The 13,614-nt window shown below is 50.7% G+C and overlaps 1 pseudogene; it reads right to left on the reverse strand.

Annotated features, from left to right (window-relative positions):
- Positions 1–1,173: 1,173 nt before the first annotated feature.
- Positions 1,174–13,614, reverse strand: part of LOC107118834 — a 32,069-nt pseudogene continuing 19,628 nt past the window's right edge.

Below are 13,614 nucleotides of genomic sequence, written 5' to 3' on the forward strand. Positions count from 1 at the left end.
ACCCATCGGTGCTTGCTCACAAAAACGCCAAACTGCTGACGGGTTCGACAAAGCTGGGCCCCGCCGCTCTAAGCGATCCTAACTTGCTTTGCAATTCCGTAAGCAGACCTAGGGTGCACAGCTTAGTGGTAAAGCACCTGCTTGGCATGCAGAAGGTCCCAGGTTCAGTTCCCACCGTCTCCAGCTAAAAGGACCAGGCAGTTGACGATGAGAAAGACCTCTGCCTGAGACCCTGGAGAGACGATGCCAGTCTGAGTTAGACAATCCTGACCCTGATGGACTGATGCTCTGAATCATCATAACGCAGCTTAATGTGTTCATTTTTCACTTTGCGCTGGGTGTCTGTGTGTGTGCTGTATGTGTAACATGGAACACTGATACCCCAACGATCTATCCCCTGGAAATCTCATCCACCTCCCCTGCTTGCGCTCAATCCTGGCTTCTGTGATTTAAATGTGTTCAGGTATAACCTTAAGAAGGAGCTGCGGTGGCTCACGTGGTGAAGACGCTGAACTGCAGGCTACGGAAGGTCGGTCGTTCAGCAGTTCGAGACCCGAGTGTGCCGCATGACGGAGTGAGCTCCCGTCTCCGGTCCCAGCTCTTGCCAACCTAGCCGTTCGAAAGCAAGACATTGCAAGTAGAGAAATAGGTACCGCTTCGGTGGGAAGGTCACAGCGTTCTGTGCGCCTTGGCGTTGAGTCATGTCGGCCACATGACCACGGAAACGTCTTCGGACAGCGCTGGCTCTTCGGCTTTGAAACGGAGACAAGCACCGCAACCCTAGAGTCGGACTCGACTGGCTGTCGAGCAAGGGAAACCTTTACTTTTACCTATAACCTTAAGGGCTGGGAACTTTAAATAAAAAAATGAAAACCCAGATTCTCACAAAGGGGACGCCTGTGCAGCCGACATCCCATTCTGTGCTGTGTTTCTTGCTGCACCACGGGATATACTCCGCCCCGCATAAAACTCATCCTGCCGGCCGTGTGCAAAGTCAGCAAAATTCAGCACGCTGGAGATTTCTCCCGGAAGGCAAAGATCTATTCCGCGCACCAGCGAAGGCAGCCCAGAAAGAAAGAGAGTCTGCGGAGAGATGAGGCAAGCAACTGGCTTGAGACCCTCCGCCCACCACTTAAAGAGAAAGAAAAGCTCGTTAATATAGCAAAGGCGTGTATAGAAATATTTATATGCCATTGGATAGGTGCACCGTTAAGTCCAATGAGCAGCCATTACCGATGCTATACATTTAAAAAAAACACACACAATTAAACACATACACAAGCCGGCTCATGACATCAAGCACACAGTAACGGAAGCAAGTCACAGAGAAAAGGCGGAAGGAAAGGAAGGAAGATGCCCAGTTCTGGCCACATGGTTCCGTTGCGCGCGACGCCCTCGTGGGACACTCTTTTCGGAAATTCTCAGCTGTGTCCATGGGGGGGGGATGCCCGTCGTGACGGGACCTGCTGCTGCTGCTAACGGTGCCACTGAAGCGCCACGTTACCAAAGGACACGGAAAGGAGAGTAACGTCTTTAAGAACTGGATTGCGCGGGGGGGGGGATTGGCCACGGAGGGTAAGACCGGCCCCCGGGGCATTCGTGGGACACGAAAGACGTTTGGCAAGATGGGAGGTACATTTCGCCAAGCCGACAGGCGGTCTCAGACTTTGGGAGAGGCCCATCAGAGACGATATCCAGGTCAGGTTGCGAATCGAGGACGAGCGATCTGTAGCGGCCGTTTTGGGGGCCTCCGCGTCCGAGTCGTCTTTAGGGGAGGCTATATCATTCATAGAAGGGTAGGGAAGCTACGGGAGATGTGCTAGGCAGTGTTCAGGGAAGTTCTCCGGAGAAAGCCCCATGTACCCACTCCCGCCCGGAACGAATGGGAGATCCACGAGAAGACGTGGCTGGCTACTTCAAACTAAAGCAGAGCAGGACGGGAAGGAAGGGATGTAAGCTTTAATCGTTAGTTCTGTGCCTTCACATTCTTCTTCCTTCCAAGGACACCTTTCCAGGCCTACCTTTCCTTAGGCGGACATTTAACACCGAATCAGAACTCCTGAGGGCCAACCGGCGGCACTTCCCGGCCGACCTCTATGGGGCAGCAGTGACACAATATCGAGGGGACGCCTGTACAAAACTAAAAGGAGACCACTGGCTTGGCACGGGGGATAGCGGCCCCTAGTCGGGCCACCGCCCCTGTGAAGCCACGTGGATGAGTAAGGGACGGGCTGCGTGCCGTACGCACATCTGAACCCCCGCAATAAATAAGGTGGGGGGATAGGCACGCGTGCACACGCCTGTCTGCATTCACGAGGCTGCTTGAGACACTCCAGCGAAGAACGGTCGACTGAACGAGGAAAGCCGATGCGGTCCGAGAACGAGTGACCGTGGGGACAGTGGGGGAAAGAGGGCCGGGTGTCTGTCCCAGTTAACTACGAGGCATTAAGCCATGCTTAAAGTCGCTCGGGAACTAACGTTAACGGCAAGGGGTGCCCGTTTCTCAAAACACAACCCGCCACAGAGCCCAGCAAAGGTGACGCATTAGAAATTAAAACGAATAAATATCAAAAGCTCGAGGCTGAGTTTTTGTCCGATGGTTCCGCTCGGCCCGCTCCATGTCCAGGAAGGCCTCCCCCACGATTGCACAGCGCCCGGTAAAGCAGCCACAAGGATTGATGACGGGGAATCCCAGCCAATGAGAAGAAGCCACTTGCACATGCTCATTCCAAAGACTCCCCCCTCACTCCCGTCATGGTGGGATCACCACCACAGGTTCGGCGGCTCCTCGGCCACTCGGCTTTTGAACAGGGTGATCTCGTCCAAGTGCATCATGGGGACGTCTCGGATGACCTCGGTCAAGTCCTCGTGGAGGAGGGGGAAGATCACGATGTTCAACGCGGGTCGGTCGGCCTGGAAACTAAACCAGACACAAGGGGTTAGGATCGAGGAGGCCAGCCCTCTGAGGCAAAGGAAGGCGGGTTGCGCGCACGGGTTAGGAGGAAAAAAACCTACCCCGGATTCGGAATGCCCTTCCGTCCTACGCCCAAAGAGAGCGCCTTTTAGAGTATGACAACCCACCCGCCCTCGCCGTCTATACTGAAACAGCATTCTGAGTGTGCCTCGCAGTTGGAAAGGGAAAAGTGGAAAGCGGCAACTCACGCAGATACACAACAGGCAGCCTCCTCCAGAGGCGGGGAATCCTGCCGTGTGTGCCTGCATGAGGAACAACATAATGATCCATTGTACGCCCAGTGCAGGCTTTACCAGCATTGTATTGATTCTTCCTTGATTCTCTGTATTACTCTTTGAGTGGTGCCTGGATAAGAATACATATAAATGAGGATTACTCTTTTTTTTGGGGGGGGATGACTGTCTTCTTTAATGACTCTGACTTCTGCAACAGCGATTGACTAATCGATGCACTATGATTAGGTCCACGGATGAAGTGTGCCGAAATGAGGCTTTGATGCCCGGGATCCTCGTGTGACCTCTGCCTGGTTTTCTCTTGACTTCTGCCTGACGTCTGGCGCTCTGATCCCTTTGGACCGATCCGTTGGGCTTTTTCGGATCCCAACTGTTTGACCATTCTCTGACTCCTAGTTCGTGCTATGGCATTTATGTTCCTTGTATGTGTGATTAATGTTACGTTGCTTAATGCTTTTTTTTTTTTTAATTACGCATTTTCATGACCTCTGCCTACATACAAAATCTCAGTTATACGTCTGCATTTTATTACGGTGCATTGGTTCTTTCAGTGCAAAGACGCCACAGTTTCCCTCTAGTAGCGGCTCACACCAAGGAAATGAGGCCAACATACGTTGCGGATGCGCCTCTCTTGCCACAACAACTCTGTGAGGCAGGTTTGCGGGCAAGGGGCTTATTCGGCAGCTGCTGAGGCCTCTGCCCCAAGAGGGGTTTCGAGCCTCCCAGCATTCTGTGGCTGGGCTCAGCAGCCATCTGCACCCTCTCGCCAACCCTACCACCAGGGCAGCCATTCTGCAGGGGCACTCACTACCCTTCTATCACCATTCCCAAAGTACCGGCCGCATCATCCGTGAAAAGCCCACTGTATCGTCACCCAAACAAGCCCTCAACTGCCGCTGCTGTCGTTGGGTAATAATCAGAGAGCCAATGTGGCGTAGTGGCTAGACTGATGGATTAGGAACTGGGAGACGCAGGTTCGAATCCCCACTGTAGCACAGAAGCATGCTGGGTTACTTTGGGCCATTCGCAGGCTGCCGTCCTCGCCTACCTCGCAGGGTTGTCGTGAAAACAAAACGGAGGAGAGGGAAATGATGTAAGCCGCCTGGAGCTCCCATTGGAGAGAGAGGCGGAGTATAAATTAAATAAAGACGTAACTAAAATAAATGGACAACATTCTAACAAAGATAATCGCTATATGATTGTTCTCCTCACTACAGCGGCCAAATGATTGAAAATCACCAGATATACCAACTAAGCGAGAACCTGTAAACAAATTACTAGAGGCTGCAGAACTGGACAAACTGACTCTATTGATAAAAGGTGCAACGGACTCTATATATGGGTACGGTTCTATAACTGGTATGATAAGTATATGAAGGCAAGTTAAGAATGGACCGAAATGAAATATATACTTAGATTGATAAAGATAGAGATAGATGGTTACCTACACAGGTTACAAGAATGTTAGATTAAGGCAGTAATATAAATATCTGTTAAAAAATGTAAACAACCCCAGTATATGTATGTGTGTAATGTGTGTATTACATTAGGAGCTGCGGTGGCTCAAGTGGTGAAGACGCTGAACTGCAGGCTGTGGGAGGTCGGTCGTTCAGCAGTTCGAGACCCGAGTGTGCCGCATGATAAAGTGAGCTCCCGTCTCTAGTTCCAGCTCCTGCCAACCTAGCAGTTCGAAAGCAAGACATTGCAAGTAGAGAAATAGGTACCCCTTCGGTGGGAAGGTAACAGCGGTCCATGCACCTTGGTGTTTAGTCATGCCGGCCACATGACCACGGAAACGTCTTCAGACAGCGCTGGCTCTTCGGCTTTGAAACGGAGATGAGCACCGCAACCCTAGAGTCGGATTCGACTGGCTTTCGAGCAAGGGAAACCTTTACCTTTTTTAATGTGCGTATATGTCAATATGTTAATGTGTGTACTTTATGGGTGTATGTGTTATATATTTGAAAAACCTTAATACAATGTGTGTACTTTATGTGTGTATGTGTTATGTGTTATATGTTGTTGTGTGTGTATGTGTTATAAAAAACCAAAGAGCCAATGTGGAGTAGTGGCTAGAGTGATGGATTAGGAACGGGGAGACCCAGGTTCGAATCCCCACTCTAGCACAGAAGCATGCTGGGTTACTTTGGGCCATTCGCAGGCTGCCGTCCTCGCCTACCTCGCAGGGTTGTCGTGAAAACAAAACGGAGGAGAGGGAAATGATGTAAGCCGCCTGGAGCTCCCACTGGAGAGAAAGGCGGAGTATAAATTAGATAAAGACATAACTAAAATAAATGGACAACAAGGCTCAGTTGCTCTGAATCCTGGCATGGGTGCACGACTTTCCCCACTTACTACCCATTTCGGTTCTTGCCCTAACCCTCTCTTACTTTCCCCTTCTGCGTTCGCTTCCTTCGACAGACTCCCAACACCCGCTGGTCCTTTCCACCACCAGCTTGCTGCTATGTAGACCACGGCCACGCACACATGGATGCACATGCATAGAAATACGTGGTGGTCCCATAATGTTATGTCAGTAGGCCTGTGTAGTAACCAGGGGTCATTTCCTGCGGGAGCGCACAGGAGCGGAGCTCTGGCAGTAAAGAGCCCAGGGGGTGGGACATCATCCCCAGAGAACTGTCTTGTTTACCATCATGTCATACATCCGGGGACCGTCCTGCTTTCAACTGAGTATTATTATTGTTGTTGCGATTAATTGTAATTAATGTTTTTATTGCTTTCATCCTGTTTATATGGGCTTTGCCCCTTGTAAGCCGCTCTCAGCCTGCTTCGCGAGGAGGGCGGGGTAAAAATCCCAATAAAATAAAAAAATTAAAAATGCAACAAGCCCCGCCCCCTGCTCCCAGCAGCCCCGGGCCATGAGGAGCAAGAGGCCTCCTTCCTTCCTTCCCTCCTTATTTCCTTCTCTCCCTCTTTCGTTCTCTTTTTTCCCCCTCCTTCCTTCCTGCACAGATCTGCACGTCCCCCCCCCCCCCGCGCGCACAACACAACACCACAGGGGACAAAAAAGACCAAGTTTTATTCAGGCACAAGCTCTCCCTCCTCTGCGAGGACAGATCTGCACGCCCCCCCCCCATAGCTAGCAATCCAAAACAGTCCAGTGGCACCTTTAAGGCCAAGGTTTATTCAGGTACAAGCTCTCCCTCCTCGGCTACAGTAGATCTGCACATCCCTCCCCCCATAGCTAGCAATCCAAAACAGTCCAGTGGCACCTTTAAGACCAAGTTTTATTCAGGTACAAGCTCTCCCTCCTCTGTGAGGACAGATCTGCACGTTCCCCTCCCCCCCATAGCTAGCAATCCAAAACAGTCCAGTGGAGCCTGAGCGGTGGGTGGTGCCTTCTGACACACTTCCTGTGAGGCCAGGGGGTGTGGTTTATGCAAATGTTATGCTAATGAGTTACGTTAATGAGCTCCTGCATTGCTTTTTCTACGAAATGACCCCTGGTTAGTAACAGAGCCTGAGATCTGCTGCCATTTCAATCCAGATTCGATATTTATTTATTTTAAAAAAGTGGTCCCTTGGCTTAGCGAGCCAACTTTCTAGGAGGAGGAGAAATAAGAACGTAGAGAAAGAACAAGAGAAGGACATAGAGAAAGAACAAGATGCACAGTGGGCGGATGAAGACAAGACGTGCTGGGAAAGGAGAAGGGAAAATATTTAGAGTTGGCCCAGCCACAGGGGAGAGTGAGGGTGGTAAGGAAAGGTGCAACAGCCACGGCCTTTGGATAGGATCATCGTTTGTGGGATTCCCATACTCCTTTCCTTCGCCTTGGGGATCTTCTTCAACTCATTATTTCCCAGACTTCTGACAGGTACCCTGCCCCGCCCCCCAATCAAAATCCGAGGCACGCATTTCTCTTCTGTCCCAAAAAGGTTTGGTGTCGTGGTTAAGTGTGCGGACTCTAATCTGGGAGAACCGGGTTTGATTCCCCACTCCTCCACTTGCACCTGACTGGGTGACCTTGGGCAAGCCATAGTTCTGATAAGAGCTGTTCTTGAAAAAGAGCCGTTTCTGTCAAGAGCTCTCTCGGCCCCGCCTACCTCATAGGGTGTCTGTTGTGGGGAGAGGAAAGGAGTTTGTCAGCCGCTCTGAGACACCTTTGGGTAGTGAAGGGCGGGGTATAAATCCAATCTCTTCTTCTTCTTCCTCTAATCTGGGAGAACCGGGTTTGATTCCCCACTCCTCCAATTGCACCTGGCTGGATGACCTTGAGCAAGCCATAGTTCTGATAAGGGCTGTTCTCGAAAAAGAGCAGTTTCTTTTGAGAGCTCTCTCAGCCCCACCTACCTCACAGGGTCTCTGTTGTGGGGAGGGGAGGGGAAGGGAAAGGAGATTGGAAGCCGCTCTGAGACACCTTTGGGTAGTGAAGGGCGGGGTATAAATCCAATCTCTTCTCTCCTCTCTTCTTCTCTCTTTTGGAATGGCAAAGGCAAAGTTACAGACCCCCCCAGCGCAACCACAGCTTGACTTGTGTGAGTTACCACGCCAAGCCAAGCTCCCACCCACAACAGCAACTCACACGGATTCTCTGGTCTGACGTCTCTTGCTTTGGGAGCAACTGCATGCTTCAAATCACACCTAGTGTAGAGAGGGGGCAAAACTCATCTCCCAGTGGAGGCAGAATGGAACGGGGCAAGACCCCAAATTCTACAGAGCTGTAACGGGCAGCCTCCTTTGTACATAATGGTATAATTTTGTAATGGTATGATTTATTTTGTGCAGTGCACAAACAATTCTCTCGGGTCACACAGCTTGAGAAGTCCTGCTTTCATCCCAAAGGATGAACTGTAAACGCACCCCACAACTGATCAGTTGCGGGGTTGCCAGAAGGCAGATGTGACACGACGGCGCTTTATACACACAGGAGAGGGGTCTCGTCGCCGTTTCACCTTCGCTGGAAGCCAGGTCGGACATGGACTCAGCTAGGACGAGCTAGGTGAAGAGAGCCAGTTTGGTGTCGTGGTTAAGTGCGCGGACTCTAATCTGGGAGAACCGGGTTTGATTCCCCACTCCTCCACTTGCAGCTGCTGGTATGACCTTGGGTCAGTCACAGTTCTCTCAGAGCTGTTCTCTCAAGACACTTCTCTCAGAGCTCTCTCAGCCCCACCGACCTCCCAGGGTGTCTGTTGTGGGCAGGGGGAGGGAAGGGAGATTTGTAAGCCGCTCTGAGACTCCGAGTGAAGGGCAGGGCATAAATCCAATCTCTTCTTCTTCTTCTTCTGAAGGAGAGAAGACGGCTCCCGTTTACGCCCACGAGTAAGTGGCACACCTCCGTAGAGAACCAGATTTTCTCAGCACCTTCTGGCACACAGTTATGTGACTATCCGGTTCTTCGGAGACTGAAAATTTGAGATTTTCTTTTTTTTTTTAACCCCCAGAGGCAACCCGTCACCTTTTGCCCGGTCTACCGTGGGGGGGGGGGGGCTAAGAGGCCAGTCAATAAGAACCTGACGCACCCAAAAATAATATATTGCTCACCTGCAGGCTTCACGAATGAGTTTTTTGACCCTGACTCCAGGTGGCCAGCCATTCCAGAGCAGGCCAGTAAATACCTGGAAAGGCAGGTGTTTTGTTGCAGGGTGAAATACCTGGCCGCATACCAGTCTCCATTCGGCCCTCAAAGGCTTTTTTTGACCTTCGAGAAGTGAAGATTTAAAGGGGGCCTGCCGGCTGACCCCCCCACACACACTACAATTCCACAGGGTATTCCGACAATGACGAGAAGCCACGGGCGGCTATCGTGCTAACTCCAGCAAAAAGGGGCGAGGGAAGGAAAAGGAAAAAAGAAAAGGCCTTTCAGCTAAAGCTTGGAAGGAATCCATTTCCCTTAATTGAATGAACGGGGGGACGAAACCGTGAGGGAAAATATGGGCATAGTCCAGCAAACGCATTTAATTTGGGGACGGAGAGGACAGTCACCTCTTAAAATTAATGGCCTTGCTCTTGAGATTTTTGGAACCTTGACTATATCATTCATGTATATATCATTACAGCATGTATATCAATCATATGTGTATGAATAATGTATGTATGGGTATATTTGGATTCACTCACATTATCTCAGGCTTGTAAAATACGCTTGCCTGAGGAGACGCATGGCCATCTCCGGGAGAGAAGTTTTAGAAAAACGGCAGGTTCCCCGCCCCTTTTTGGGACCCACCCCATCGACATAGGGAACATGGAGGTGGTAGGCGGAATAGCACCGGATTTTGCGTATTTACTTTCGAGGGGGTTGTTACACCCAAATAAAAACGGCTAGGTTCAAATAATTTCATGTCTAGTTATGTACGCATTTAGCGTTTACTGTAAAAAAGAAGAACCATGCAGGTGCTAGGCTGTGTTCCCTCTAAGCTGAGTTAGTGTGAGCCAGCTCACAGTTTTTTAGCCTCCGGCTCACACATTTTTTGCCTTGGCTCCGGAAGGATGGCTCCAGAGCAAACGAATGGAGGCAGCCGCCAAATGGCTCGCTCACCACTTTCATGCCAGTGGCTCACAAAGTAGAATTTTTGCTCACAATTTTGCCAGTGGCTCACAAAGTAGAATTTTTGCTCACAATTTTTGCTCTCTCCACAGCCTAGAGGGAGCATTGGTGCTAGGCAGAAGAGCACTGGATTTTGCGTATTTACTTTCGAGGGGGTTGTTACACCCAAATAAAAATGGTTATGGTCCACTAATTTCATGTCTAGTTACGTACGCATTTAGCACTTATTGTAAGAAGAAGAACCACAGAATCATAGAGCTGGAAGGGACCTCCAGGGTCATCTAGTCCAACCCCCTGCACAAGGCAGGGAATTCACAAATACCTCCCCCACCCCCAGTGACTGCTGTTCCATGCCCAGAAGATGACAAAAAACCTCCAGGATCTCTGGCCAAACTGGCCTGGAGAAAAATGGCTTCCTGACCCCAAAGTGGAATTCAGTATTTCCCTGGGCGTGCAAGAAAGGGCCGTGAGAACTAAGCACTGAGGCAACCCTCCCTGCCCTCCCTTCTCATCATCTGCCTACATTCAAGGAATCAGCAGAGAGGAGTGGAGGTCCATGGGAAAACATTCTGCTGAGACCTCCCAGGCAGGGCTCTTTTTGGGCAGGAACGGAGTTCCGGCTGGCTCCCAAATTGGCCACGCCCAGCAGGAACTCATTAGCATAATAGGCCACACCCAACAGCAGAGACTCATTCGGATTGGCTACATTAGGGGTGTGTGGCCTAACATGCAAAGGAGTTCCTGCTTCAAAAAAGGCCCTGGGTTTTGACAACAAACAAGGTCAACAGAATAAGAAGCAAAAGGTGGGTGTGGCTGGATGACCACACTTCTGGTAACATGGGGGTGCGGCCTAATGTGCTAATGAGCTGTGCTGTCAGGGGTGTGGCCTAAGAGGCTAATGAGTTTCTGCGGTTGGGTGTGGCCTATTATGCTAATGAGTTCCTGCTGGGCTTTTCCTACAAAAAGAGCCCTGCTCCCAGGTATTAAAGACCAGGCACGGATTGTGACAAGATGCCACGAATTAAAGACTCCCAACTCTCCAGCCAGAGACGTGGGAACCGTTACGCCAGATCGGGGCACTCGCGGCGCCTAGATCTGCAAAGCTAATGTACGGATCGGACCCAGGACTTAATGCCGACAGCTTCTGTCCCTGCCCCCCCCCCCCAAATCGGATTTACAAAGGCCAGCCCAGTTACGCTGCCGTTCACTGTTTGGCTCCCGCGTCCGGAAACTGAAATAACGTTGTTGTCCTCTCCGTTAATAGTGTTTGCCCTAAGCGAGAACAGGATATATTTATTAGTTAAATTCATGGCTGTGCATGTTACTTGGGTGCGAAACAGGATTTATACATTCTCAGCCCGGGGACGGCTCCATTCTCCAAGAGTCGGCATAAGTGAGCAAATTAGGTCTGTAAGTATTTGCTGATCTTGCATTGCTCTCTCTCTCCCTCCAATTCTGCTACTCACGGGGAGGGGGAGTCTCGGGGCACCTCCGCGGCCCTAAGGACTAGGCGGTCGGTTTGGAATCCAAACACAATTGGCCCGAATGTCAAATTCTGCACCCAACAGCAAATTCCACACTTGCGTGGTCGGAATAGCAGAGGCGCACCGCCGCGCCGGTTACAGCGAAGGGAATCTGAGTTGACATTTATGCAAACTCGGAGCCTGCAAAGGATCGTGTGCTGGGAATAGCTGGGGGGTGTGTGTGTGTTAAACAATAATATCAAACATCCAAACAATCCAAAAATCTCCTGCTCAAGGTTTTTATACGCTCTCTGGGGCCTGAGAAGGCCTGTTTCCCCTTCCCCTCTTCCCGTTTTGCGTTGTTCTCTCAACAACCCCTGCTCCAGGAGCATATTCAGGCTGATTTGTGGGGTTTCCCCTTTCCTGATGATTCCCCAAGTCGTTCCCCTACACACCCAGGGAGCAATGTTCCCTCTCAGCTGCGGAGTCTTGTGAGCAAACATTCTACTTTGTGAGCTACCGGCATTAAAGTTGTGAGCGAGCGATTTGGCTACTGCATAAATTAGCTTGCTCTGGAGCCCCATCCTTCCTGAGCGGAGACAAAAATGCGTGAGCCGGAGGCTAAAGAACTGTGAGCTAGCTCACACTCACTCAGCTTAGAGGGAACACTGCTGGGGAGTTCTGATTAGGTAGAGAGCCCGGCCTCGTCTACAGGAGGCCCAGTTTTGCGGCTTCAGTGGCTGGCACAGGGGCCGGCCGCTTTACGACTGGGCACAGCGCTTTTTAAAACTTGGCAGTCGCTCGGAGTGTGAGGGGACGCGGTGAAGTTCACCGGCTTCCGAGCCAACTCAAAGCACTGCTTTTCACTCAGACAACCCTGTGAGGCAGGCCCGGCTGAGAGCTTGTGACAGGCTCAAGGTCACCCAGCAAGCTTCCACGGCAGAAGCGGGGATTCGAACCTGGGTGGCCCAGGGCTCTAGTCTCTCAGTCTGCCCACGACACTGCACTGACTCTCTGTCTTATCAGGCCTTGGAACAGTCTCCTCCAATGTGACCCAGAAGACTACAAAGATCTTCAGCAGCTCTTCTCTGGATCCCCCCCGTTGTAGGACGGCATGTTTCGAACGCATTTCCCAAAGAAGTCCACCTGGCAGCTCTGGTCCCTGCATTCAGATACCGAGACAAGATTCCGCAGGGCCTGAAAGACGGAGGTCTCCCTCCGGGCTTTGGGTTGAGGCAGCGGATGTCCCCTCCCTCTGGCTGGCCCCCGTCAGCGGCCTGGATCCTTACTCTTCTAATGTCGTCTTAACCACTAAGATATCTGATATCCGTTAGAGTTGACATGGTACTGAGGATCTGTGTTATCTTATACTGTTCAAGTGGTTTTAATGGTATCGTAATTTATATTGTTCAAACTATCGCACAATTGCACTCATATCACACGCTAGCAAGGTCATGCTCAAGATCCTACAAGCTAGGCTTCGACAGTACATGGATAGAGAACTGCCAGAAGCACAAGCTGGGTTTCGAAGAGGTAGAGGAACGAGAGATCAAATTGCCAACATTCGCTGGATTATGGAGAAAGCAAGAGAGTACCAGAAAAACATCTACTTCTGTTTTCATTGACTATGCTAAAGCCTTTGACTGTGTGGATCACAACAAACTATGGCAGGTCCTTAAAGAGATGGGAGTACCAGACCACCTCACATGTCTCTTGAGAAACCTGTATAAGGGTCAAGAAGCGACAGTTAGAACCGGATATGGAACAACTGATTGGTTCAGCATAGGAAAAGGAGTACGGCAAGGATGTATATTGTCACCTTGCTTATTTAATATATATGCAGAGTACATCATGCGAAATGCTGGCCTGGATGAATCACAAGCGGGAATTAAGATTGCTGGGGAAAAGATCAACAACCTCAGCTATGCAGACGATACCCCTCTAATGGCAGTCCACGGGGTCGCGAAGAGTCGGACTCGACTGCGTGACTGAACGACAACAAATTTATATTGTTGGAACCCGCCCCGAGACGGCTTCAGAGGAGGGCGGGATATAAATCCAAATAAATAAATGCATTTGGGGTTCTGTTTTGGCCCGGCGCGGCTACACCTGCAACCTCGGTCCGGAGCACAGAGACCAAAATCATTGGCGCTGAGAAAAGCGACGCTCCCGGAAGCGGAGAACCATCCGTCATGGGCTCCGCATTGTCCGAAGAGGGACATTCACGCCAGCAATCCAGCTCCCAAAACTGAACTCTGAGCGAGGGGGGAAAGAATCCAGCGTGCTTCACTCAAGAGCGGAAAGCGGAGCTGATGATGACAAACGAGCTGATGGCTCGGAGTCTGGAAAGGGAAGGGGAATTAAATATTTACAGCTTGACTAAACGGAAATTAGAGGGAGTGGGCAAGGGGGGGGAGGACGAGATAAATATTTTAAGA

Source organism: Gekko japonicus, unplaced genomic scaffold, assembly GCF_001447785.1.
Source record: "Gekko japonicus isolate JY-2015 unplaced genomic scaffold, Gekko_japonicus_V1.1 scaffold261, whole genome shotgun sequence".
Taxonomy (NCBI): domain Eukaryota; kingdom Metazoa; phylum Chordata; class Lepidosauria; order Squamata; family Gekkonidae; genus Gekko; species Gekko japonicus.